The sequence below is a fragment of the Peromyscus eremicus genome, chromosome 2, assembly GCF_949786415.1.
Source record: "Peromyscus eremicus chromosome 2, PerEre_H2_v1, whole genome shotgun sequence".
NCBI classification, from domain to species: Eukaryota; Metazoa; Chordata; class Mammalia; order Rodentia; family Cricetidae; genus Peromyscus; species Peromyscus eremicus.
The window spans coordinates 103,050,882-103,076,805 of NC_081417.1; the positions used below are offsets into that span (position 1 = coordinate 103,050,882).

Consider the following 25,924-nt stretch of genomic DNA (forward strand, 5'->3'; position numbering starts at 1 on the left):
CTTTGCCCTATGTAGACCATGAGGACCTCAAACTCTTAGAGATCCTCCTGCTTCTGCCTCCTGAATCCTGGGATTAAAAGCGTCCGCCACCACACACAGAGACTAAGAGGTTCTTAGTGCTGAGGATTTTCAGTCAAATCCTAACTTAACTTATCAATGAATGTCACAAAACTCACTATTTTTCTGTTTCCTGTGGGAACCTGGAGGCCCTTGGAGTAAAAATAATTTCATTTAAGAGATTTTATCTAAAGGGATGCCCTCAAGGTCCATAATTTCCTGGCATGCATGTGAGGTACAAGAGGAGTTAGGAATCAAATTGTTCCCAATACCTCCCACATCCCTGTCCTTTCCTACCAAGTGGACCCTACCCTCAATAACTGATGACTTATCCCTTACCCACATGTTTAGTTGTCCATGAGACACTTTCATCCCAAAATACTAGATGGAAAACTCCAGAAACAGACATCCATAAGCTTTAAAGTGTACATCACAATGAGTGACGTGATGAAATCCTGCATCTTCCTGTTTCACTCTCCATCCCTCACCTGACATGTCACTGACTCCTTCACCATCTCAGTCCCTAGATCAACTGCCATGTCCACAGTGCTTGCATTCAGTAACATTTTAAGGTAAATAACGGCCCTCAAGCATAAGGGTGGTGACCCTGCCGACTCAAAAACACCAAGGAGAAACTACAAAGTGACTCCTTTGGATAAGGTAAAAGTCAAGGCAGATATCCCACATCCATGGGAATTCGCTTACCATCTATTGTCATAATTCTCCTATTTCAATGTTAGTTATTATTGTTACTTTTCTTGCTGTTCCTAATTTACAAATTAAACTCTATCACAGATACTTATATATGGGAAGAAAACATAATTTATGCAGGATCTGTGAGTATCTAAGGTTTCAGACATGCACTTGAGTTCAAGGGAAATAATTCATTATAGTAAAAAGGGGGCCTACTGTTATCATTAGATTGAAACTCCTTCTATTAAGGCTTCGTAGGCGTGGGGCATTGAAGATAATTTAGTTACTCCACATCTACTTAAAAGAGGTTACAAGATATTTATCAAAGTCAAGATGGTATCTACAATGCTAAATGGCAGTTTTAAAAGGCTAGAATGAAATTTCCCTCCTTAGTACTGGAAAAGAAACATCCCCACTGAGTCTGGCTAAGACTATACTAGTGACCCACTGAACGTCAATTACAGAGAGAACCAGGGATGTGCCCTGTAACTGAAAAGGGTAGTGAACAATCTTCTATCTAATCAGACATATAAACACAAAAAAAGTACATGACCTCAAGTGTCTATCACCACATGACAACGTAATTCTGAACATGGAATATAAACTACAGATAAATGGAATGGGAAAAGAGTGAGAAAACTGAGGCGGGAGCAAACTCATTTTTTCCTTCCTTCCTTCCTTCCTTGCTTCCTTCCTTCCTTTCTTCAGTCTCAACTCCATCTTGTCAACTTCAACAAGTTTAACTGGAAAATGTCATTTTGATGAATATTTTAATATTAAAGTTACGATATTAAATCTCCAGGCCAGAAGGGGCAGTTAGATCATAAAACCTGTGTCTCTCTTAATGCTAGGTGAATACCTTAAAATTGACCCAAACAAGAACTTGGTGGCTTCCTAAGACTATACAAACAATGTCGTCTAGTGTTACGTGTGGGGAAATGTTTCCTTCTAATCTCTCTGGCTGTATTTTATTCTCATCCCTCTGTTCCTTGCTTTGGGTCATTCATATTTTTGACATCTGCCAGGTATTTCATGCTCCTTAAGGTCTTTTCCTCTCCAAGTCAAGACCTATTTCCATTTAAAAATTATGCTGTAGTGCTACACATCTTCAATAGTGTTGTATGTACTTAGCATGACCATGACCTTGGGTTTCTTTATAGGGTAAAGAAAAATCTCTGTAATTTTTGGCAACATATAGCTTGTTGCTACTGTAAGGGTTTTTGTTTTGAAATTTAAGTACACTGAGTTACACAAGTTCTAAATGTTAGCTCTCTTCAGTTCTGTTGTACAACTAAGAAACCAATTTTCTCAATTAGTTCAATGGTACCTGCCTGTAATCCAAGCCTTCTGGAGGCTGAGGCAGAACTGTGAATTTAAGAGTATGTCTCTAAGAAAATAAAAAGCAATTGACACATTGGTTTCTTTCCTCACAGAACAGAAATAATACTATTAAATGAGAAAATAAAATCATGACTAATACTAAAATTCCATCTCCCAATTTGGACCACACTGTCAGACCAAGTCATCACCTCTTGTTGTGGTGATATTTTATTTGTTACAGTATTTGTTACATACTGTAACAAATAAAATATCATACTGTAACAAATAAAATGTCATACTGTAACAAATAAAATATCACCACATCTTGTAGCCCATTAAAAGATTACCAGAGTAGATGACTCTCCATTCTTCTGGACACTAGAGCCTTTCACCCCTAAAAAACAGTTTTAAGTCTGCCTTCCACAACACACCTACATAGTCCAAAAACAAACCATCAACATCTGAAGCCTCCCAACTATACTGGGAAACATACTCCTAATCGAGTTCTTTCCTAGAGTATACTTCTACAGACTCTTTCTAGGAAGCATGTCAACAGCTAGGGTCATCATCACATACTCTAGTTCCCTGTTTTAGTCACTCTTGAATTTAAAAAATGATATTCTACATGTATAAAACATATTTCATTAAGATTTCCCAACTATCACTAGTCTGGTAGTTTACCACTGGTTTTTTATAAGAATACTGAATTCGCTTCAGCTCCAAGGAAGCCAGCACATGTCAACTTTGATGATTAATACAAGAGTATTTATTACAGGTCTGTTTGAATTCTTTTTCACCAAGAAGAGTTCAATTGAATATATATTATCCCTCAGGTAATAAGCCTTTGCAATTGGAGACAACACATGTCAGTCGTCATCACTTCCTTGTGTCTGCTATTTTTAGACAAATCATGATTGTAACACATCATCCTCTAAGCTATTAGTTCACTGCTCCTATCACAAAGACAGATCTTCTACCCCTTACCCCAGCTACCTTGAATTGTCTCAATCTGATTACCAACCTACTAAGAACCGGAAATGACAAGTGACAAGTGATTGGCACTCTCTGGGTTGAAAGGAACAAAAAGTGAAGAGAGAATCAATCGGAGTGCAACAGTGGTGTCTGTTTCTAAATGGTAAACCCTGCACCCTATAACTCACATAGAAGCAGTGATCAGAGACGCTCAGTGACAGCCACAGCGGATGTTCCACACACCACTAAAAACAACTGGAATCTTTCCACATTCAACATATATCTACATGTAACTTTTTAAACAAAGGGGCTAATATAAAGTTAATGGCACACTCACGTGGAAATTCCCCGATTCTGACATTCACTATTACTTCATGGTAGAGTGAGATGGTAGTAACAGATGGAGTGCTACAGGTTGGGTCTGGACTGTCTCCCCAAGGCACATGACAAGGTCAGGGTTTCTATTGCTCTGAGGAGACATTATGACCATGGAAACTCTTATAAGGGAAAAGATTCAATTGGGCGGCTTATATTTTCAGAGGTTCAGTCCATTATCAGCATGGTGCAACATGGTGGCATGCAGGGAGACACAGTGCTGGAAAAGGAGCTGAGAGTCCTATATCTTGACCCGCAGGCAACAGAAAGTGAACTGTGTCACTGGGCATACCTTGAGCATAGGAGACCTCAAAACCCACCCCCACAATGACCTACTTCCCCCAACAAGGCCACACCTACTCCAAAAAGGCCATACTGCCTAGTAGTGCCTCTCCCTATGAGCTTATGGGGCCAACCACATTCAAGCTTCTGGGCTCCACGGGTACCAGGCACACACATGATTCACAGACATACACATAGACAAAACACCCATACAAATGAATAAATGATAATTTTTTAATTAAGAAAAAGGCTGGTAATGGAGAGAAATCAGAGTGAACATTCCTTTTTTCCTTAATATCATCTTCCATTTAAACTTGCTCAAAGTTTCCTAATGAAGGTATATTTACCTAAGCCTAATGCTCTCCAGGTTATTTCTTCAGCCCTTTCCACTTCCTTTTCTAACATAAAATACTTGTTCTAACATCATTGCCTGCACTGCTACACTGTAGGGGTTTCTCCACTAAATTTCCCTGAATTGCCACTGTCAGTCAACCACAGTTTCTAGACACAGAACAGTTTTTTGTTTAATTTGCATCCCTCAACTATGAGATTCCTCAACCACCTACCATTCTGCACCCCTATTCATCTCATTCTCCCATCCTGTCCCCTCTCCCCCTTGCTGAGAAAGGGTTTCTTTGTGTAGTCTGACTGTACTAGAACTCACTCCTAGAACTGTAGACCAAGTTGGCCATGAACTAAGAGAGATCCACCGGCCTCTTCCTCCCAAGTGCTGGGATTAAAGGCGTGTGCCGCCACCATTCAGCACCTATTCATCTTTTAAAACACACCTTTCTCATCTTACTTACTCGCTGAAATTTTTCTGGTATCTCCTTCCTAAGGCACCTGGCATTACCACTGTCTGCTCTAGAAATCTAACTGAATTCTGAATATATGCAACATCGTACTATACATACTTCACTGTGCTTCTCTGCCCCCTACTCCCAACTCTCAAAACAGTCTGTAACTGTGATATCTCCTAATGAATTTTCCCTTGCTTGCCTCTTTTGGAATATGTGTATTTTTGCTGTTTTTATTGGGGGGGGGGTAGCTTTTTATTGTTCATTATGTTTTTCTTCTTGGGCATTACCAATGCTTGGTATGGTATATAACACAAAATATTCAAATGTCTGATGAAATATATTGTCTTATGTTATGAACATAAGACAATATATCTCATGGACAATGATTAATAATCACACCTACATCTTGAGTACAGTGAAATACTTTTGAAGGATAGGAATATGGTAAAAATATTTGAAGTTATGAATCAAATTGATATAAGTCCCTTGTTGCAAAATCCATAATTATATTTCTTAATCATATTTTACAGCAAGATCATATTCAAGACTCAGTATTTTTATTTTACATATTAAATACCTGTTGCATTTAACTCTATTTTAATTGGTGAAATTCTCTAAGGGAACTAGAAATCCCACACATGATTGTAAGACAATTTTTAGCTAAATGGCTCCTAGAATAATTAATTTATATGCATGTAAGTCCAAATAACAGATCTTAGTTTTAAATAAATTATTCAATATAATATATTGCCACTTGTTTATTTCTCATATGCTCTAAACATTTTTAAAAAGCTATGAATTGTCAGTATTATAGTGTAGAACAATAAACCACGACATTAAAAATAATCACATAGAAAAAGATAAGCAAAATATTTCTGTTTTTAAAACATTGCCATTATCTTCTGCTTGAGATTATTCTATTTCATAAAAAGTATTTATAAATATAGTATATACATTCCTATATATTACATGCATATGTGTACAAAATGACTAAACACATACAGAAAACACTAGTAAGGTACAAAACAAGTTTTATTTTTATTTCCTACTTGAGGTGGGATTGGAGAATAAGGAGAAGTTTTTCCATTTTTAAAATGATAAATGAGAGCCAGTGGGATGACTCAGATGGTGGGGGCACTTGCCTCCAAGCCTGACACTCAGAGTTCAATCTCCAAGACCCACATGGTGGAAAGAAAGAGCAACAGGTTGTCCTCTGACCTCCACACACGCTGCATGACACTAACAATGTATGTGCACACACACACACACACACACACACACACACACTAAGTAAATAAATGCAGTAAGTTTTAATTAATGGTAATTAAGAGAGTTCCCCCCTTGGCGTCCCTCTCAAGTGTTCTTTCTCAATTTTCCTTAATAAATCTGCTCCTCTATCAAACAAAAATGATATATAAATTGGTATGAAGTGTCATAAGGCTGAACAAACAAGACTAAGATTATATGCAGCACTTGTTGGCCAACTGTGAAGATAAAGGCACAATAACAAGCACAGATGCACATGGGGTCTTCGGTCATTGAGAAACTCACTGGCACAGAAGTCATGATCAACCATACACTTCCTGAAATGCACTTATGTGTTCATTATATTCGAGTACAGAGCTCTGCATTTTTGTTTTTACCCAATGGGGTATCATTGACCTCCTGAATACTCTTTGTAAGAATTGTTACTGCACCAGTCATGTGGTGTATGCTTGCAATTCCCACAATTCCCGAGGCTGAGGCAGGAGTTCAAGGTCCGTCTGAGCTACACAGTTAAGTCTCTATCTCCAAAACAAAGGAAAAAGGAATGCCAATGCCACCATAATTAAAAATGGTTTTGAAAAATATAGTTATTATAATTTAAAAAGTCATGAACAACTTGTAGAAACTGAATATGCAGCAAAAAGTCAGTCCAGTGAAAACTATCAGAAACAGAAATACTGGTCAAAATAAAACAATATACAAAAACCTATAACCATGATGCTACTAAATACTTTCTGAAAGTTCAAACCATTATTCTTTGTTTTAATGGCACAGCTACATAAAAGACAAGTTACATTAATACATTTTGTGTTCAAATTCTGCCAGTGAAAAATAATGGATGCATAGCAGTTCAAGGTCATTAATTCCTTAGCCGGAGATTTAAGTCTGGCATACGCAAATCTAGTACCTTTTCTAGACAATCTCAATGTTCTTAATTCCACTAAAATGCATGACTAAAAACTATGAAAAATAAATTTTATTATATATAATTTATAATAAAAAAGGAATTAATAACCTGACTGATGATCTAAACTGAATGACAAGTTAAATGCTCTATACCAGTAGAGAAAGAGTGAAACTATCAGTAATTTAAATGAGTGCATATCATTTCCCTAATTAATGATTAATCAGATCAATATGAATGATGACTTCATTAACAAATTAAACAAATTTGGTACTTGGATGATAAAACTAACTCTTTAAAAATAGTTAAAGCCAGGAGTGGTAATGCATGCTTGTCAACCCAGAACTTAGGCAGTAGAGGACAGGGAACTTAAGATGAGCCCCAGCTCCACAGCAAGTTAGAAGCCAGCCAACACTACACAAGATCCTACCTCAAAAAAAGTTCCTGGAAAACAGCACAAAGATTCTGACATTCAAAGAGTTACTAAAGTATTTGTTCTCCTGAAGTGCAATTAGTAACATTTCAAATTCAGTTCTGAAAGCATGCATGTACAGTTTCCCATAACAGAGATGGTACTGACGTATCAGTCTACAGAACCACAGAAGATCTGAGCAGTGAGTGGACACACTGACCCTTGCTTTAGACAGAAAGATGTTCCTGAAAGAAACACCACAGTTCTTCCCAGCTAGCCCAGCTACTTTGGTTCAAAGGCAATGAGTGCTTTCATTTTACAGTATCTTCTGGGTAAGAGAGACAGACACGTATTTTGAGACACGATTTATGTTGGGAAAAACAAGAATGACCCCAAGAGGTTACTTATGAAAGGAAGTGACCAAAACACTAGTCAACAAAGAATATTAAACAAACTCATTTCTTCCAGCTTAACAATGAATATGGGGTGGGGTGCTGTGGGATGTTCTGTATGTTAAATGTGTTGCTCTGATTGGTTAATAAATAAAACACTGATTGGCCAGTAGCCAGGCAGGAAGGATAGGCGGGACAAGGAGAGAGGAGAATTCTGGGTGTGGAAGGCTGAGGTAGAAAGACGCTGCCAGCTGCCGCCATGACAAGCAAGATGTAAGGTACCAGTAAGCCACAAGCCACATGGCAACATGTAATAGATACGGGTTAATTTAAGATATAAGAACTAGATAATAAGAAGCCTGCCATGGCCATACAGTTTGTAAGCAATATAAGTTTCTGTGTGTTTACTCAGTTGGGTCTAAGCGGCTGTGGGACTGGCGGATGAGAGAGATTTGTCCTGACTGTGGCCCAGGCAGGACCAGAAAAACTCTAGCTACAGTGGGAGGTGTATGTGTGGAGGGGAAGTGGCCCCGAGCACGCCAACATAATGAGGAAAAGAAATTCGAGAAAAGTCTTCCAATGATGGTGTCCCAATCTTCGTTTCTGGTTTAGGGGTTTGGGTTTTTATGGTATGTTTCGGAAGATGGGGTGTTTGTTTTTGTTTGGAGATAAGTTTTCCTGTATCCCAGGATGGCCTCGATAGGTAGCTGAGGATTACCTCTAACTTCTGATCCTCCAGTGCTGGCTTTATGCCAATGTCCACCAAACCTGTGCTTCAAACAAACCCCAGGCTGTACATATGATAGGCAAGCCCTTTAACGACTGTGCTACACTGTAGCAGGGAGGTTTTCTCTGGCCCCTCCCTGCCCGGTGGTCTTGCAGCTGCTTATAAAACAAACACTCAGAAGATTATATTAATTACAAACTGTATGGCCAATGGCTTAAGTTTTATGCTAGCTAGCTCTATCATCTTAAATTAACCCATTTCTATTCATCTGTGTTTTGCCACATGGCCGTAGTGTTACCAGTCTGCTGGCATGTTGCTCCTTGGGCGGTGAGCTGGCGTCTGTCCGGCCTCTCCCGTACTTCCTGTCTCTCTCTTGGATTTCCTGCCTGGCTATAATCTGACTCGCCATAGGCCAGAGCAGCTTCTTTATTAACCAGTCATAGCAACACTACACCATGTCTCCTACCACACCCTCTGGGCCCCTGATCTTGGCTTTTCATTCTGGTTTTGCGAGTTTTGTGTTATATTCCAGACTGGCCTCAAATCTTATGTCTCTGCATCTTCCCGTGCCCTGATCCTTCCTTATCTCCACCTCAGATAACAGTTGTTTGGCACCAGGCCCAGCAGGTCTTGGCTTCTTAAAGATGAAGATAAAACTCACTTTCTTAGCAGATCTCTAACAACTCAAACAAAATCATTAAAGATTTTATTGATGAAGAAAATATTCCCAGATGATAAGAAGAACACTGGGTTATTATCGCCTTCCATAGTCTGTGGCCAAGTGGTACAGGATTAAGGGTCCCTACCCTGTAATAGGAGCATCCTTCTTCCCCTGGGTTCCAGCTGGCTTTACACTCAACAAGAACACTACATACCACTCACAGAAGAAATGGCTGGAAACCCATTTTTTTTTTTAAGAGAAAAAAAATCCACAGCAAAACCGAAAATTGACAAGACAAAGGAACTCAGAGGTCATGTTCCAAGAGGTTCTGTATAGCTTCCTATACAAACAGTAAGCCACTTTCTTTATGAATAACTCAAAATCAAAACTAGGAAATGAAATGAGGAGAAACTAAATGTTGTATATGTAGTTAATCTTTTCAGTCAGGTGCCATAGATTTAAAAGGGGGGGGGGAGGTTCTTATAGTATTGTTACTCAGAGGGAACAAATGAATTTATATTATATTATATTATATTATATTATATTATATTATATTATATTATATTATATTATATTATATTATACTATAATATTCAAGCCAGTCAATGGAAAGTACTTATTTAGACAAGATATTTAGCGGTCTCAAAAATTTTTTAGAAGGGGAGGAGGTGCCTGCTGTCAAGAAATTTTATAATCTCCAAGTAACAATGTGACTTCCTTCAACAGTGCCAGTCACCTGCAAAACCTCCATCTGTCACCAAAATTAACTGAGCACCAGGATGGGGACATTCTAAGGCTCTGGGTGCCTGTCCTTGTGGTTTGAATGGGAAATGCACCGCATAACCTCACATGTTTAAGCACTCCATCCACAGCTGGTGGTACTAGCCTGAACGGTTATGGAACCTTTGGGATATACGTTCAGCTGGAAGATGTAAGCCATTAAGGATATGCCTCAGTGAGTTATTATACCTGTCTCCAGTTCCAGTTCACTCTCTGCTTTCTGTCCTCACACTAAGATATGACCAGCAGCCTCAAGCTCTATGACATAAGCCACTCTCACCTCCCAACCCTGCCAACAAGAGCTCAAAGTCACCACAGCCTTGAACCATCCAGTAAGTCCTTCCCCGCTTACATTCCTCCTGTCGAGTATTTCGGTACACGGAGGAGTAAAGTACTCCACTGTCCTCCACCGGCCCATGGTTACTCAACCATATACCCATAGGCGGTGCTCTGAGATACACCTGCCCTGTGGGTATTCAGTCAAACCCCAAAAGCAGGTAGCCCTCTGAGGAGACCTGCTAAGGTAACCACAACGGGTCACAAAACACTGACACTGTCCTGGATCATCCAGATGGTCTCAAGTTATGACGAATCACTTTAAAAGTAAAGGGACCAACAAGCAAAGATGGGTCACTCCACAGCTGGCTTTGAAAGGACAAACCAGAGAAAGGTTTCTAGTTGCTGAGAACTGGCCACGGCAGTCCAGAGATAAATGCAACTTCTACTATGACCACAAATGAGCAGATTCTGCCGACAAGCCTAGGAATCCAGGAATTGCACTCACCAACGCCTATGTGTCAAATCTCCTGAAACCTAGAACCATCAACAGAGCAGTCCCAGCTAGTCCCACTTCTGATCCACAGAACTAAGAGGCAAGTGTTTTGAAAAAGCCTTAAATACTGTGTTAATTTGCTATAGCAGCAATATAAAATCAAGGTCAACATACACCAAAGTGTTGGACAGAGAAATCCACCAAAAACTTCTAACAACCCCAAAAGGTTAGCATTCTCTATTCTACACAAGAAAAACACAGCACTAAAAAATTTAAACCGCCTGCTTAAAAACATGCATGTGTTTAATAGTAATAATAGACTAATTTAATATGGACAAAAAAGCTAATTGACCCATAATATTTATAACATGAGCTAAAACCTTCAGGTTCATTCTGGCTGAATTTCAGCCAACATAACGATGATTTTTTTAAGTTAAAAATAAAAGTTTAAAAGTGAGTAGAAAATTTCTTAATAATAAAACAAAAATAAATAAATAAAAGTTTAAAGTATATATTCTTTCGATCAGAAGGATACTATAATGTCTTTGTACAAGAATGTACACAGTCCCCTATTTTACTGGGAAAAAAGAAAACCTATTTAGCTACTTTTTCAAGATAAAGGAAAAAAATTAGATTTTAATGTAAATTCAGTTGCCATTTTATTCTTATCTGTAAATCAATTTTAAATAAGATATCCCAGAAGAAAACAAGTTGGGGCTAGGGAAATAGCTCAGTCTGTAGAGTGAGGGCCTGGGATTGGATCACCAGCTCCCGTGTAGACAGCTGAATGTGGTGGTGCACACCTGAAGCCCAGCACTGGAAAGGCTGACAGGTTACTCAGAGCTCCCCGGCCAGTCAGTCTGGCCAACTGGGTAAGTGCCAGGTTCAGAGAGAGACCCTGACTCAAAAAGAAAGAAAGCAAGGAAGACATCTCATGTCAACCTCCAACCTCCACATGCACAATCACACACAGATATACACACAAAGATGTACACACAGAGACACTATACACACAAAGAAAAAAAGCAGGTTTAAGTGATCTGAAGAGCCATATGAAAGTTTTAAAAAGAAACAAAGGAAGAATGGCAGCGATTGTATCCCACTACTCAGTCGCACACACGCCTGTCAAGACAGCAGAATTTCAGATACAGGCAAAGAAAGAGCAAAGAGACACCAAGAGGAGCATGCAGGCCAAAACTGAGGTCTAGTATTTATTTTATACAACAGCGATTACCTGTAATTATAACACACTAATCCTCAAAGGATTCCTAAAATCTAAGAATTAAGGATTTTCAAGTTTCTGGTCTGTAAGAAAGACCTATTTAGAAAAAAACAACTCAGTAACAAGAAAGCACAGGCCCTGAAGTTCAATCCCAGCACTACAGGATAGAGAGAGAATTGGTTCAGAAGCCATCAACTATCATATTACCAAAAGCTCATGAGCAAAAGTAAAAATGGGAAAAAAAATACTAGAAGAAAAGTATCAATTCTCTACATCTATGCACAGACTTATTAACCAATAGCATTTTTCTCCAGGGTTAATGTTTTCTTGTGTGATATTTACAATAAAGTCACCAGTTCCAAAAACAAGGTGCAGACACCAGGGAGGACTTTTTTCATGTGATATATTACTTTCTCCTTAAATGCCCAATCTCAACCAGCCACCACATAATTTAACTTGTGTCGTTAAATAAGCATGTATATGAGTTTATGTATGAATGATATATACTGTTTCCAGGATTAGTAATAAAACTAATTATAAAAATAGTTAATGACATATATAAAAAAATACTAATTCTAGCTTTTAAAAAAACCCACAAAGTTTAAATCTAGCCAGAATTACTATTTATTTATTTACTTGTTTGTTTGTTTGTAGAGATAGTGTGTGTGTGTAAGAGTGTGTGTCCACACGCCACAGTGTACATGCAGAAGTCAAAGGACAACTTGTAAGGACTCTCTCTCCTTCTGCCATATGGGTCCTGGGAACTGAACTCAGATCATCAGGCTGGGTGGCAAACTGTTGAACATTCACATTCACCACAGAATTACTAGCTTCCAATACTGGCACTCTGTTTAAAAATTTCATAGTATCTTCATCTTAAGGAATTATACAAATGCACATGCATCAATCATGAATCCGCACATGTCCCAATGTTAATTGCCTGTGCCGATTTTTGTTTTTTCAGAGGCTAGCCTCACACTGATTACAATTTAGAACATGTATATACTGAAACTTTTTTAACTTGTAGACCTCACAAGACCAAAGAGTGTTGGAGAGGAGTCTACAGAGAGTTTTGGCCATGTTCTACCTCAGCTGAGCTGGAAGGTGGTTTTCACAGATGCTTACTGTATTATTTTGTATTGTCATTTGTACATAATATGCATTCTTCTATATAAATCTTGTATTGCAGAATTTAAATAAGGTGATAAAGATGATAACTGATTATAAAATTTCTACAAAATATAGTTAGAAATATAAAAACAAGATCATGAAAACTAGTTCATTTAAGATCATGAAAACTACTTCATTAGTTTTCACACATTACTTCCACAAAATTAAACTTCCCACATACCTTTCTAGGTACATTAGTGCTTCTGATTAGAAAAAATAATTTCCAGACATTTTACTTATATAGAGAAGCACAAGAATGTGATAATAAGAGAAACTGGAATCTCCTAAAACACTAAGTTTTCAAAACTAAATTTACTTTAGTAAACTATATAGAGGAAAAAATACAACTGATACAGCTGGTTTTCTCTGTTCTAGTTTCAAATGCATTGCTAGGCAGCTCTGAAAAATCCTGAAGGCTAATTCAGACTTTAGGAGTCTTAATTATATGGAGCATCTAGAAGGTACTTTTTATTTTACTTATGGTGGGGATACATATGGTACAAGAGACTGGAGTCCAAAGAGGTTGTCGGGCCCCCTGGAACTGTGGTTGCAGGCCATTTTGAGCCACACTAGGGGGTGCGAGGAATGGAATTTGGGTCTTCCAGAATAGCAGCAAGAACTACTGAGCCATCTCCAGCCCTAGAGTGAACCTATAATATAAATCCATCCAATTGTCTGTCTTACCTCTAAACGTTGGCCAAAAATGAGCATTACAAGTCAGCTTGTAATCTGACTCATGTAATAGTTTCTTTTTCTATTACAGATATCAACCTCACTTCCAATACTTTTGTATTTCTGTGAGTATGGAGGGAACACTGAGTAGAAGGGGTGTGATGTGCATACAACATATATATGCAGGTATGGGCACCTGTGTGCAGGGCGGAGAGGAACTTCAGGTGCGCTGCTCTAGCACTCTCCAGTCTGCTGCTCTGACAGGGCCTCTGACTGGACATGCAGCTAGGCTGGCAAGTTAAGCACCGGTGGTCCCTGTTATTCCTGGTTCCACCCCAGACAGTACTAGTTACAGGCATGCATGGCCACTCAAGCTTTTTTCCCCTCTCTTTAGTGTGGTGCTGGGATTAGGACCCAGGGCTCCAAGCTTGAGCAGCAAGCCTTTCAACCACTGAGCCATCTCCCCATCCCATTTGTTGTTGTCACTTAGTAAATAATGACTCCAAACTTTGTTATATGGTCCAGAGGGCTATAGGTTAAACTAAGTTTGATCTTATGATCAGAAATTATCTTTAAGTTCTCTTCTGTTCTTGATATGAAGAGAATTTATTGGCTTTGTCTGTCTGTTTTTGAGACAGAGTCTCACTGTGTAGCCCTGGGTAGCCTGGAACACTCCATGTAGACTGGACTAGCCTCCAACTCACAGAGATCTGTCTTCCTCTGCATTCTGAGTGGTGGGATTAAAGGTAGGCACCATCACACCTGGAAATACTAAGAAAATTTTAAAATATTTGCTAAAAGACATCACTCCAAGTTGGAATGCTTATCATTAAAACAAGAGTAGCAAGTGTTGGCATAGACCAACAGAAGCCTGTGCATACTGGTGGTGGAAATATAAATTAGAAAACAAAATGGAAGTTCTTCAAAATATTAAAAATGGGACTGCCAAATGGCCTAGCAACGCCACCTCTGGATCTATCCCAAGGACATGGCATCAGTATGCTGTGGGATGTTCTGTATGGCAAATGTGTTGCTAATTAGTCGATAAATAAAACACTGATTGGCCATTGGCTAGGCAGGAAGTGTAGGCAGGACAAGGAGGAGAATAAAGCTGGGAAGTGGAAGGCTGAGTCAGAGAGACACTGCCAGCTGCCACGATGAGAAACAACTTGTGAAGATGCCGGTAAGCCACGAGCCATGTGGCAAGGTACAGATTAATGGAAATGGATTAATTGAAGCTGTAAGAACAGTTAGCAAGAAGCCTGCCATGGCCATACAGTTTGCAACCAATATAAGTCTCTGTGTTTACTTGGTCGGGTCTGAGGCTGTGGGACTGGCAGGTGATAGAGATTTGTCCTGACTGTGGGCCAGGCAGGAAAACTCAAGCTACATCAGTATGTCCAAGAGATATGTGCACAGCCCTGTGTGGTAGGGTCACTGCGATATAGTGCCATTCACAACCTCACTGTCATCAACTGAGTTCAAAGAGATATCTGTATACAGTGGCATATATCCAGCCATGAAAACGAACGAAACTAGGTCATTTGTGACAGCACGGGTAGAACTGGAGATCACAACATGTTATGCGCCAGTCAGAGAGCCAAGCACTGCATTACCTCAGTCACAAGTGAAACCTAAGTTTACCTCCTCCACACAGAGGCAGGGGAGAGGTGAGGCCTGGGGAGGGCTGAGGAAGGCTGGCTGCTGAGCATTCTCACAGTACAACAGGAAGGAAAGGTTGTGGTGTGTTTATTACACAGATGGACGATGATAACACTTTGTGGATTCTTTTGAGGCAGAAGCATTTGCCAAAAAGAAATGGTAAATGTCTGAGGAGATAAGCAGATTTAGTCTGATTTAAACATTATCCTATATATGTTAAGACATCACATGATATCTGTGTGCTAACATGTTCAACTTTACACTTTTAAGTACTAATTCAAAATAAAAAGCACTTGCTACATAAACATTTCATATTTTCCAGGGAATTCCCAGCCTGGTTTGGTTGGTGCCCCAACCCCAAACCCACCCTTCACAGAGCTGTTAAAAGTATCTGATAAAGGTAACAGCAGGTTCACCTGTCACATCAGACTCCAGCTTAATTTTTAACGCCTTCACACTAAGGTTAGTGAATGGGTGTTTGTACACAGTCCCTCAACCTCATAGATCAGCCTTTAAGAAAAGATCCCCTATAATAATATACACTTCTGTTCTGGTAATCTAACCAGAGGTGACAATTCAATGCAAACAAAGGCATCAGATGCAGAAAGACAGAATCCACTTGTTCACCTGGTACCAAGGAATGGAACTCAACTACTATCTTTTATAAATGAAACATTATGTGCACATCAGAAACACTATGCACCAGTTAGGCAAGGGAGCTCACAACTGTAATGGCACTACAGAGGGAGGTTGAGGCAGAACATGACAAGTCTATGGCCAGCCTGTGCTACACAGCCCAAGAACAATAGAACAAAAATGAATCTCTTTATATAGGGCAGGGGGTGGGGGGGGGTATAATTAGATTACAAATGTATTATAAAACGTGTGAAGAAATGAAATAAGATAATAAATCTCTTAATACTGAAAAAATATTAGAAATCCAGCTAGTATTTTATATTGCTGTCATTTTCCAAAAGCATACAACGAGAATATATAATCTTTTACCTAACTGTTCCTACTTTAAACAACTCTATCATGTTTCTTTCTATGGAATACATTCCTCTTAAAATGCATATTTCTAGGATCCCAATCACCTGAAACAAGTGAAAAATTCTGCCACAGAAACTATCAGCTTTGGCTTTGGGAAAATGTGTTCATCTCCTGAGTACTCATTTATTACCCAAATGGCAAAGTCAAGTTGAGCACTATAAAACGCTAAGGTTGGAAAATGCATTTCACCGTGAATGAGCAGTGCCACAGATAAAACAAAACTGGGATTTCAGGACTACTACAAGTTCTTTGTGCCACCCATGTCAGGATCCTGGGTCCATCACATCCTCCATAGAGACAGTCACTTGGGGGCATCTCTATCTATGCTTCAAGGGGAGTCCAATTTTTGCCCCAATCCAGAAAGCTGCGACCATTTCCTGCACTATCTTTTCACTCTAGGAAAGAATGGTGTGCATATGCCTGAGAGAACGAGAGACAGAGACGGAAACCACCCCACAGCATGGTGTCAAGGAGTCACGTCCGTAGGAGTCAGTCCTCTCGTTCTTCCACACGGGTCCCAGGGGTCCGACTAGGTCTCCCAGCTTGGCAAGAGCCTCCTTTAACCATGAAGCCATCTTGCCAGCCGTCTCCTTTGTTTTTAAATCTCCTTTGTTTTACACTATCCACATTCAACTTACAATTCACAAATACTAGGTTATTTTAAGAATTAAGTAAATAGTTACCCAGAGTATTTACATTTTCATCCTCCCTTTCTAACTTCAAATTCATCCAGTAGCCTCGTGTTTTCTTTCAAGATATTAAAATACAACCACTTTTAATAGCACTTGGTACGATTTTACCAACATTTTCAGGATGCCTACTAAAAAAGATCAACATAAATGCTGACAATCAAAAAGCATCTTCCCGGCTAGAGAGATGGTTCAGTGGGTAAAAGGTGCTTCCCACCAAGCTGAAGAATCCCCAAACTGAAATAGTAACAGGGAGAACCAATTCCTTCAAGTTATCCTCTGACCTCTGCCAGTGCACCACACACACAAGCAACCAACCCACCGATCAGTCGATAAATAAATAGAAAAACATGCCTATTTTCAGGGTCCAGGCTCAGGCCATGAAGTGCTTGCTAGGCAAGCACAGAATGAGTTGGGATATCCAGCACCTACATAAAAGCAAGGAATGGTGATCCCAGCAACGGGGAGGCTGAAGTCCCTGGGGCTGGTTGGCCATGAGGCTTTCAAGATGGCTCAGGCTGGCAAAGGTGCTTGCTGCATAAGCCAGATGACCGGGGTTCAGTCCCCAGAACCCACAGTAGAAAGAGTTAATTCCTGAATGTTGTGTTCTGACCTGCATTCTCATTCTCATTCTCTCTCTCTCTCTCTCTCTCTCTCTCTCTCTCTCTCTCTCTCTCTCTCTCTCTCTCTCAAACACACACACACACACACACACGCACACACACGCACACACACCTACATCTCTATATCAACATCCACACATACATATACACAGTATAGTATTTTAAAATTAACTCCCTGTCTTCATCCTTAGAAAAGACATTTCCTCCATATTGGAATATTGTGTAAAGTCACAATTTTGCCCTGTGTTTAGTTTAATGGCCACAAAGAAGTCATTTAATTTCCCATATGAGCACAAATTTTATTTTCAGTGCTGAGAGTGAGACCCAGGACCTCCCACATGCTAAGGAAGGGTTCTCATCTTAACAGATACTGCATTAACTTTACAGACATCAAATGGATCTTTCCGGGAGAACGACAAAAGTCCATAATTATACTCCACAGAAACACAGTATGAGCTTGTTTACTTCCAGGGGAATCTAGATCTAGAAAAGAGGGTGACCTTAAAACTGACCCATCTTCATACATTTAAAGTGAATTAACCATTCATTCATGGATAGTTAAGCCACAAGTATCTGAGCTTCATTCCCACCATGCTACTTTTCTTAAAAGATAAATTTATTTATTTATTTATTTTACATCCTAGCCAAAGTTTCCCCTTCCCTCCTCTCCTCCAGGTCCTGTCCCGTCCCATCCACTCCTCCTCCATTTCTGTTCAGGAAAGGGCAAGTCTTCCATAAGTATCAACAAAACATGGCATATCAAGTTACAGTAAGACTAAGCACCTCCCCATGTATTAGGGCTGGGCAAGGTGACCCAGTATGAGGAGTAGGGTCCCAAAAGCCAGTAAAGCCCCTTCTCCCATTGTTAGGCATCGCACAAAGGACCAAGTGACACAACTGTCACATGTATGCAGGGGGCCTAGGTCAGTCCCACACAGGCTTCCTGGTTGTCGGTCCAGTGAACCCCCATGAGCCCAGGTTAGTTGATTCAGTGAGTTTTCTTTTTTTTTTTTTTTTTTTTTTTAAAGATTTATTTATTTATTATGTATACAGAAGAGGGTGCCATCTCATTACAGATGGTTGTGAGCCACCATGTGGGTGCTGGGAATTGAACTCAGGACCTCTGGAAGAGCAGTCAGTGCTCTTAACCTCTGAGCCATCTCTCCAGCCCTCAGTGAGTTTTCTTGTGGTGTACTTGACCACTCTGGTTCCTGCACTCCTTTCTCCTCCTCTTCTGCAGGATTCCCCAAACTCCGCCTAATGTTTGGCGGTGGGTCTGCATCTGTTTCCATCAGTTGGGATGAAGTCTCTCTGATGACAATTGGGCTAGGCACCAATCTGGTCACAGGAGATGGACAGATCAGGCTACATATCTGCTATTGCTAGGAGTCTTAGCTGGGGTCATCCTGTAGACTCCTGGGAGATTCCCTTGTACCAGGTTTTTACCTGTTCCCAAAATGCACCCCCCACACACACTCCTTTCAGTACTTGCTCCCTCTGTCCCCCATTTTTCTCTGTGTCTATCATAGTTAGTACAAAAACATTGAATATTTGGGCAAATATACAAAAATCTACACTCAGGAAAACCCATTCCTTTGCAGCCTTGTGATCTGAAAAATCAACGTCATCATCACAGGAAGTCTTCGACCCTGCCCTTGACTTCCTGACTCCCAGCTGGCCTTGAAGGAGGTGCCCTGAAGCAGGTGTCCAAGCTCATCTGTTTGCATATACAAGCTTGAGAAGCAGGGCTTGAGAAGATATATAGGGGACAGCATGCTCTCCTGCTTAAGCATTTCAGCTGTTGAAGGCTGCAGAAAATTTAGTCAGTAATAAATTAATCATTCCTGGAGACTGCTGTTAATTTTTTAATTAAATTAGTTAGACCTTCCTCAAATATAAAAACAATAACCAAAAAATGCATGTGGCTGAGGCTCACGTCTTATGAATATTTTCACTGTTCTCTCAGAATTAGGTATTTTTAATGGCATGCTGAAATACATACATCTGTCCTCCATTCTTTGTTAAGAAAGCAGTCTTTCAAGGACCTCGCCCATCCTTCCAACTTCTATCTTTAATTACTACAAGTTAAATGTTTTAAAGCCTCTTAACAGAACCCTACCTTACCAATTCTAGGAATCATTTCTTCCCCTTAGAAGTGAATAAAATGTGCTTGTTTAAAACACAAAGAACCATCCCTACCATGGTTCCTGAGCTCAGAGCCACCTACAACAGAGGCTCTTCTGAAGGATTTTCATAAGAAAATATACAATTGCATGCTCATGGTAATTTGTAATACAATCAGACTCACAACAGTACAACCCTCAGGAGGTGTGTCCAATATGTAACATGGCCCACCTGTACTGACCTGTGCTCTGTTAATCCACAGATGTTTAAAGAAGATGCTGTCTATAAGGACTTCACTAGAGCCTAACCCCAGAGTGCTCTGGGAGTAACTCTACCCCTCTACAATCACAGCCTTGTTCTACTCAGAGCGCTTAAGTAAATTAAATCTTTAGGAAAACACACTTTTTGTTTGTAAAGTAAGACACATTTCCTGAATGCTAGAGAATGTTTCCTTGAGAAACTGTTTATGTAACTGTGCTGGAAAGGTGTTTATGTCACTATAAACACCTCTTGTGTGCAAGTGGACGCAGACTGCGCATTGTTCATACTGTAATCAGCACCAACAGTGAAAAGGCCTGCTCCTGTTGCCTGTGCCTGGACCTGCTTTTTTGCACTCCATTCTACAGACATTCTCCATTTGTTGACTATAATCCACCTATTACAGGTGAAACGTGGACCTTAGGTTCATAATAAGCCCTACAATAATCAAGTTTATTAACCAAGTTGTGTTTTGCTGTCAATCATGCTGGAGCTTCTTTTCCCAGAATCCTCCTTTCTGTGTGATTCCAGTTTATAGTTGCCTAATGAGTCAATCTGAAAGCAAATGATCCCATAGTTAGCAGAGTAAGCAGTATAGCTCTTCTGGTAGATCTGAACTAATCCTTAGTCTTTTCCCATTTCTGTTCAGTTTTCCAGCTGGCCCTCTAGGTGAGCAGGGATTGCAGCAGGCCCAGGAGCACTGGATACAGTAGGCTGACTAAGGGACAGCTTTCACAGACCCTTTCCTATGAGCTGGAAGTCATGTTGGTGTCTCACGTTCACTAAATCAAGGTTCCACTGATCCTCTAGCCTCTCTCCTGGACCTTTACTTCCCCCAAAAGCTCAAGATTTAATTTCTGCTACGTTCCCTACTTTATAACATACCACAGCTTATCTGCCATTATTAAAATCTAATTCTCAACATGTAATTAATTAGCTCTACATTTAAATGGCTTCTTGCCATTAAAGACAGGCACCCAAAAGTAAATAAAAAAGCAAACATTACCTTCTGCTGTTATACTGACAGAGCAGGGCCTGGGGTTTACCCATCTACCAAAACACATGCACAGGCACACACTTAAACCTGCAAGTTCTCTTATCTTTAATTTTCTTCTTGTTCTAGACTTATGGAGACAGAATTGACATTTTAAAGATCATATATCTAACATGGAACATCACATATGTTCTGACATAAATATGTTCCACAAGATACCACCAACATGACCGAGATAACCAAGGTACCATATCAGGACTCTCAAAATTCCCAGTGTCTGTTGCTAATTCCTTTTCTTCCCTGTCCTATGCACCTCAAAGCCAGGACACACAGCAGCTTTCTGTCAGTGTAAATGCTCAGCACTTTCTAGAACTTTTTTTTTTAAAGACAAGTTTTCTCTGTGTAGCTTTGAAGCCTGTCCTGGAATGCGCTTTGTAGACCAGGCTGACCTAGAACTCACAGAGATCTGCTTGCCTCTGCCTCCTGAGTGCTGAGATTAAAGGCATACGCCACCACTGCCCGGCCCTAGAACTTTTTAAGATTTTATTTTTTTTCTAATTTATGTATGTATGAGTTTTATGCGTGCATGTGTGCCTGTGCCCCCCATACATGCCTTGGTGTCCACAGAGGTCAGAAAAGTGCATCAGATCCTCTGAAACTGGAGTTAAAGATGATTGTGAGCCACACATGGGAATCAAGATTGGGTCTAAAGATAGAGCAGCAAATGCTCTTAACTGCTAAGCCATCTCTCTGGCTCATCTTAGAGTTTTTTCTAATATGGAATATATACAACATGCATTCTTTGGGTTGAGCTCTTGGCTTCTTTCTTCAGTGTAATTACTTAATAATTATTTAAATACTTAAATATTCACCCATACCAGGGTACTCACCATCAACTTGTTCCTTTTTAGACAGACTATTTATTCACTCATTTGCTGGTAAACGTTTAAGTTTCTTCTAGTTTGGACCAGTTAAATAAAATTCTAATAAATGCACAGGAGTCCTTAGATGGTCATATGCTTTCAATTCTCTTGGCTGAGAGAATATTACCCACAAGTAACATGATTAGGTAAGCATATGCTTAGTGTTCACACTTAATTCACACATGAAATCCACCTCCAGCCCAGGATCATGTGCTTAAGTCCTCTGCCCCCAGCTAGTGGTGCTGACTGTGGGGGTTACAGATCCTCTGAGAGTTCAGGTCTGTGGTGTTATTTGGGGGTTATGGATCCTCTGAGAAGTTAGATCTGCCTGTCAGACAGGTTTGTGAGTTTCAGCCCTGCCCCATTTCTAGCCCCAGCCTACCCTCCCAGTCGGCTTTGTGATCAAACATGGTGCAAGCAACCATCCTCAGCCACTACAACCACGAGCCTCTCCTTCGGCCCTGCCTTTCTTGTCTTCCTCCTTTAAGTCACTTCCTGTCAGGGATTTCATCACAGCAATTAAAAAGTTTCTAACACACACATATTAAGAAGCTGAAAAGCTTTCCCACAAATAGCATAGCATTTTGTCTCTATCTGCAACCAAGGAATATTCCAGTTGGTGCCCCTTCTCACAGATACGGGTACGCCCCTCCCCCTCATACATATTTTAGCCATTACCTGTGGACATGTAGCGCTATCTCATTGCTTTAACTTTCATTTTACTAATAACAATGAGCACTATGCATATTCTTTGATGAAGTCTTTACTTAAATTTTTTACACTTTTTTTTTTAAACTGTCTCACTATATCTCCCTGGCTGGCCTGGAACTTCCTACGTAGACTAAGCTGGCCTCAACATCACAGAGACCCACCTGCCTCTGCCTCCTGAATACCTACTGTTAAAATGAATTGTCATACTGCCTTGTTTATACATTCTAAATTCAAATTCTTCGATAGATGTTTAACGGATGTTTTCTTACATGCTATGGCTTATCTTGGCTTTCACAGTGGACAGAACTATTTCATTTTCCCCATTTAACTTGAGGCACAGTATTACGTTCCTACAGAGGCTATAATAAGGTAACAGACACAGGGCACAGAAAACAACAGAAATGTACACTATCAGTCGTGGAAGTCCTGTGTCCATTAGTGCCCCCCTGAAAGCTCTGCGAGAGGAATCCTTCCCTCTGTCTAGCTTCCCGTGTTTGTGAGAAGGAACCCTTGGTGTTCCTCCGCTGTGGCAATATAATCCTAGTCTCTGCCTGCACGTTTTCATGGCCCTCTCCCTTCTGTTTCTGAGTCTCTGCAGCAAACACCAGGTGTAGGACACACTGGCCCATGGTAGCTTCATCCTGACTTGATCACACCTGCAAAAAGCTCTAATTCCTGATAAAGTCACACGTACTCAAATGTGTTAGGGGTCAGAAATTCAACAAATACTTTAGAGGGCACAATTCATAACAGGTACTCAGATTTTAGTATTTTCTTTAAGAGTACATTGCTGTTAACCTCCAAAGTTAAGCAAGCATGGCACCAAACGAGAGATAAGAGATGCTTCTCAACCTTCCTCTCAATTTTGCAGTGAACATAAAACATATATTTATCTTATACCTTAAAAACCTACAATTAAAATCATTTTTAGTGTGTGGGAGGGGGTGGCCCTACACATGCTCATATACCGTGACATGTGTAAATCAGAGGACCAGTCTATGGAGATGGTTCTCTCCTTGCACCTTTGGGTGAGTTCTGTGCCATCGGGCTCTGTGGCAAGCATTTGTACCTGCGGGGTTATCTCACAGCTCCCCAAATTCAGTTTAAAACAGCAGCAGCCCTTTTACTGGATGTCTTGGTTTCTGAGTCAGTAATTGAGTGAGGCATAAGTGGGTCATTCTGGATCAGTAGTTCTCACATGGTTCTAGTCAGGTAGCTAGAGCAGAGGAGATGGAGAACAGGTAGGGCCCACAGGCTTCTCTCTAATACTGATCATCCCAGGCTCTGTTCCACACGGTCTCTTCCACAACAGAATGGCCTCTGGATGGCCACAGGTTTCATAACCAGCGCTGCATTCCAGCAAGGAACAAGCTTTTCACTGCCTATCATGATTCAGAAACCTCAGAGCATCACTCCTCAGGTTCAGTCATCCAGCTTAAAAAGAGTAAACGCCACTATCACCACCCATCTCCCGGTGACAGACTGTCAAAACCAAGTGGGTGAGACAGAATGTTGCAGAAATATTTGGAAAGTGCATCTTCCTCAGAAGCCGTGACAGGTTTCTCTGCAGCTTCCAATGCCTTCAGTTGCCTGCTTAGTTAGCTCAATGAAAGGCTAAGGACAAGCTGCAGACTAAGGGTTTTCCTTCCTCGTGTTTCTGCCAAGACTGTTTCTCTACCTGTCTCCCATGGTCTAACATAAACTATGGACTTGGCTCAGATAGTGTTCTGTGGTACAGAAAATGGGTTCAGAAAGGAACTTAACACAGATGACACAGAGGGTGACAGAGATTTCCTGACTGAAAACGCATCTGATCGTCTTTCTTCCACTCTGACGCTCTCCCTGTGATTAAGGCCCCAAAACTCAGGTTTCACTTTAGTCCCAATAAATTCTTTACTCTTTATTTGGGGTGTTTTGGGTTTTTTTTTTCCCTTTGGTCCTGTTTCTTCGTGTGTGTGTGTGTGTGTGTGTGTGTGTGTGTGTGCATGTGTGTATGTGTGTGCGTGTGCGTGTGCGTGCGCGCGTGTGTGTGTGTGTGTGTGTGTGTGTGTGTATGACAATATGTGCAATGTGGGACTACATTTAAGGTGTTGTCTTCTACTGCCCTTCACCTTATTCCCTTGAGACCGGGTCTGTGAACCTCTGGTTTGCCATTTGGGATAGCCATTTTGGTTGGCCAGCAAGCACCCCAATGCTAGAATTACAGGCATAAACAACCACACCACTCTTTATGTGGTGCTGGGAATTCAAAAGTAAATTCCTCATGCTTGCTTAGCAAGCACTCTTACACACTAAGCCATCTCCCCTAGTAGCCCTCCCCAATCATTTCTAATAATAATTTGAAGTTCAGAATGTCAAATAATTCTTTAGTTTGAAATAATTTCTCATCATAAACCATAGACATATGGTTACTCCTCTTTCCCTAACCATATGTGGATTTTTCTTTTGATAACTCAAGAATTTTGGTCCATGGAATCTATTCACAAGTTTAAATACCAAGAAATTATGATCTGTATCTCTCTATCTCCACAAATCATGATATACCACAAATCTTTACTCAAAAACATGCTTTATGCACCTCACTTACTATAAGATGTAATGGAAAATACACCAAGTTCCACATAGTAATAAACAGATGGTACACGGAGCACACACCAGCCTCTACCCATGATGAATCACAAAGACGGACAGTCAACTTTCTCCTCACATCACTAAGCATCAAGCCATGAGGATGAATTTATCAACAACCATAACCAGGACTAGTTACAGACCAACAAGTCCTCATTAAGACCTAGGGGACTCAGTTTAACCACACACACACACACACACACACACACACACACACACACACACACGCTTATGAAAAAGTTGGCGTTTACAAAAGAAAATAAAGGCAACACATTGAAAGCAAAGGAAAGCTCAGTAAGCAAAACCTCACTGGATACAACACAGAAACAACAAATGTAATGGTCAGATACATGGTTCAGCAGTTTAAGAACATGTATTGCTCTTGTAGAGGAGCAGAGTTTGATTCCCAGTACCCACACGTGGTGGATCACAACTGCCTGTGGCTCCAGCTCTAAGGCCTCTGACCACCTCTCCTGGCCTCTACAGGTGCTTGTACTCATATATGTACATGTCCCACCCCACGCCGCACATAAATACAAATAATTTAAAAATTAAAAAATAAATCATTTTTTCAATTAAAAGGAAATTTTAAAAAATTTAAGGAGATGGAAATGCCAATTGCTCTAATCTGGTCTTTACATGCAGTACACATATATGAAATTATCCCACGGTAGGTATCCCATAAACATATGCAAATGTCATGTTAATTAAAAATTTCAAAAACAGGGGCTGAGGATGTGACTCAGCTGGTAGGCCATAGGCCTGGATTTGATCTTAGCTCCACA

The 25,924-nt window shown here is 40.3% G+C and overlaps 1 protein-coding gene and 1 long non-coding RNA gene across 4 annotated transcripts in view; one reads left to right on the top strand and one right to left on the bottom strand.

Moving 5' to 3' along the window:
* Window positions 1-25,924, bottom strand: part of Mllt3 (MLLT3 super elongation complex subunit) — a 276,419-nt gene that overhangs the window by 137,761 nt on the left and 112,734 nt on the right. The gene's annotated exons all lie outside the window — the stretch shown is intronic.
* LOC131903757 (uncharacterized) lies at window positions 7,696-19,350 on the top strand. Of its 3 annotated transcripts, none has more exons than XR_009377585.1 (6): window positions 7,696-7,751; window positions 9,588-9,973; window positions 13,181-13,266; window positions 13,569-13,663; window positions 15,462-15,601; window positions 19,103-19,350. It is a non-coding gene; the product is annotated as an uncharacterized LOC131903757 (long non-coding RNA). The 3 variants fall into 3 exon arrangements; XR_009377586.1 differs by lacking the exon at window positions 7,696-7,751 and adding an exon at window positions 8,718-9,212; XR_009377587.1 differs by lacking the exon at window positions 13,181-13,266.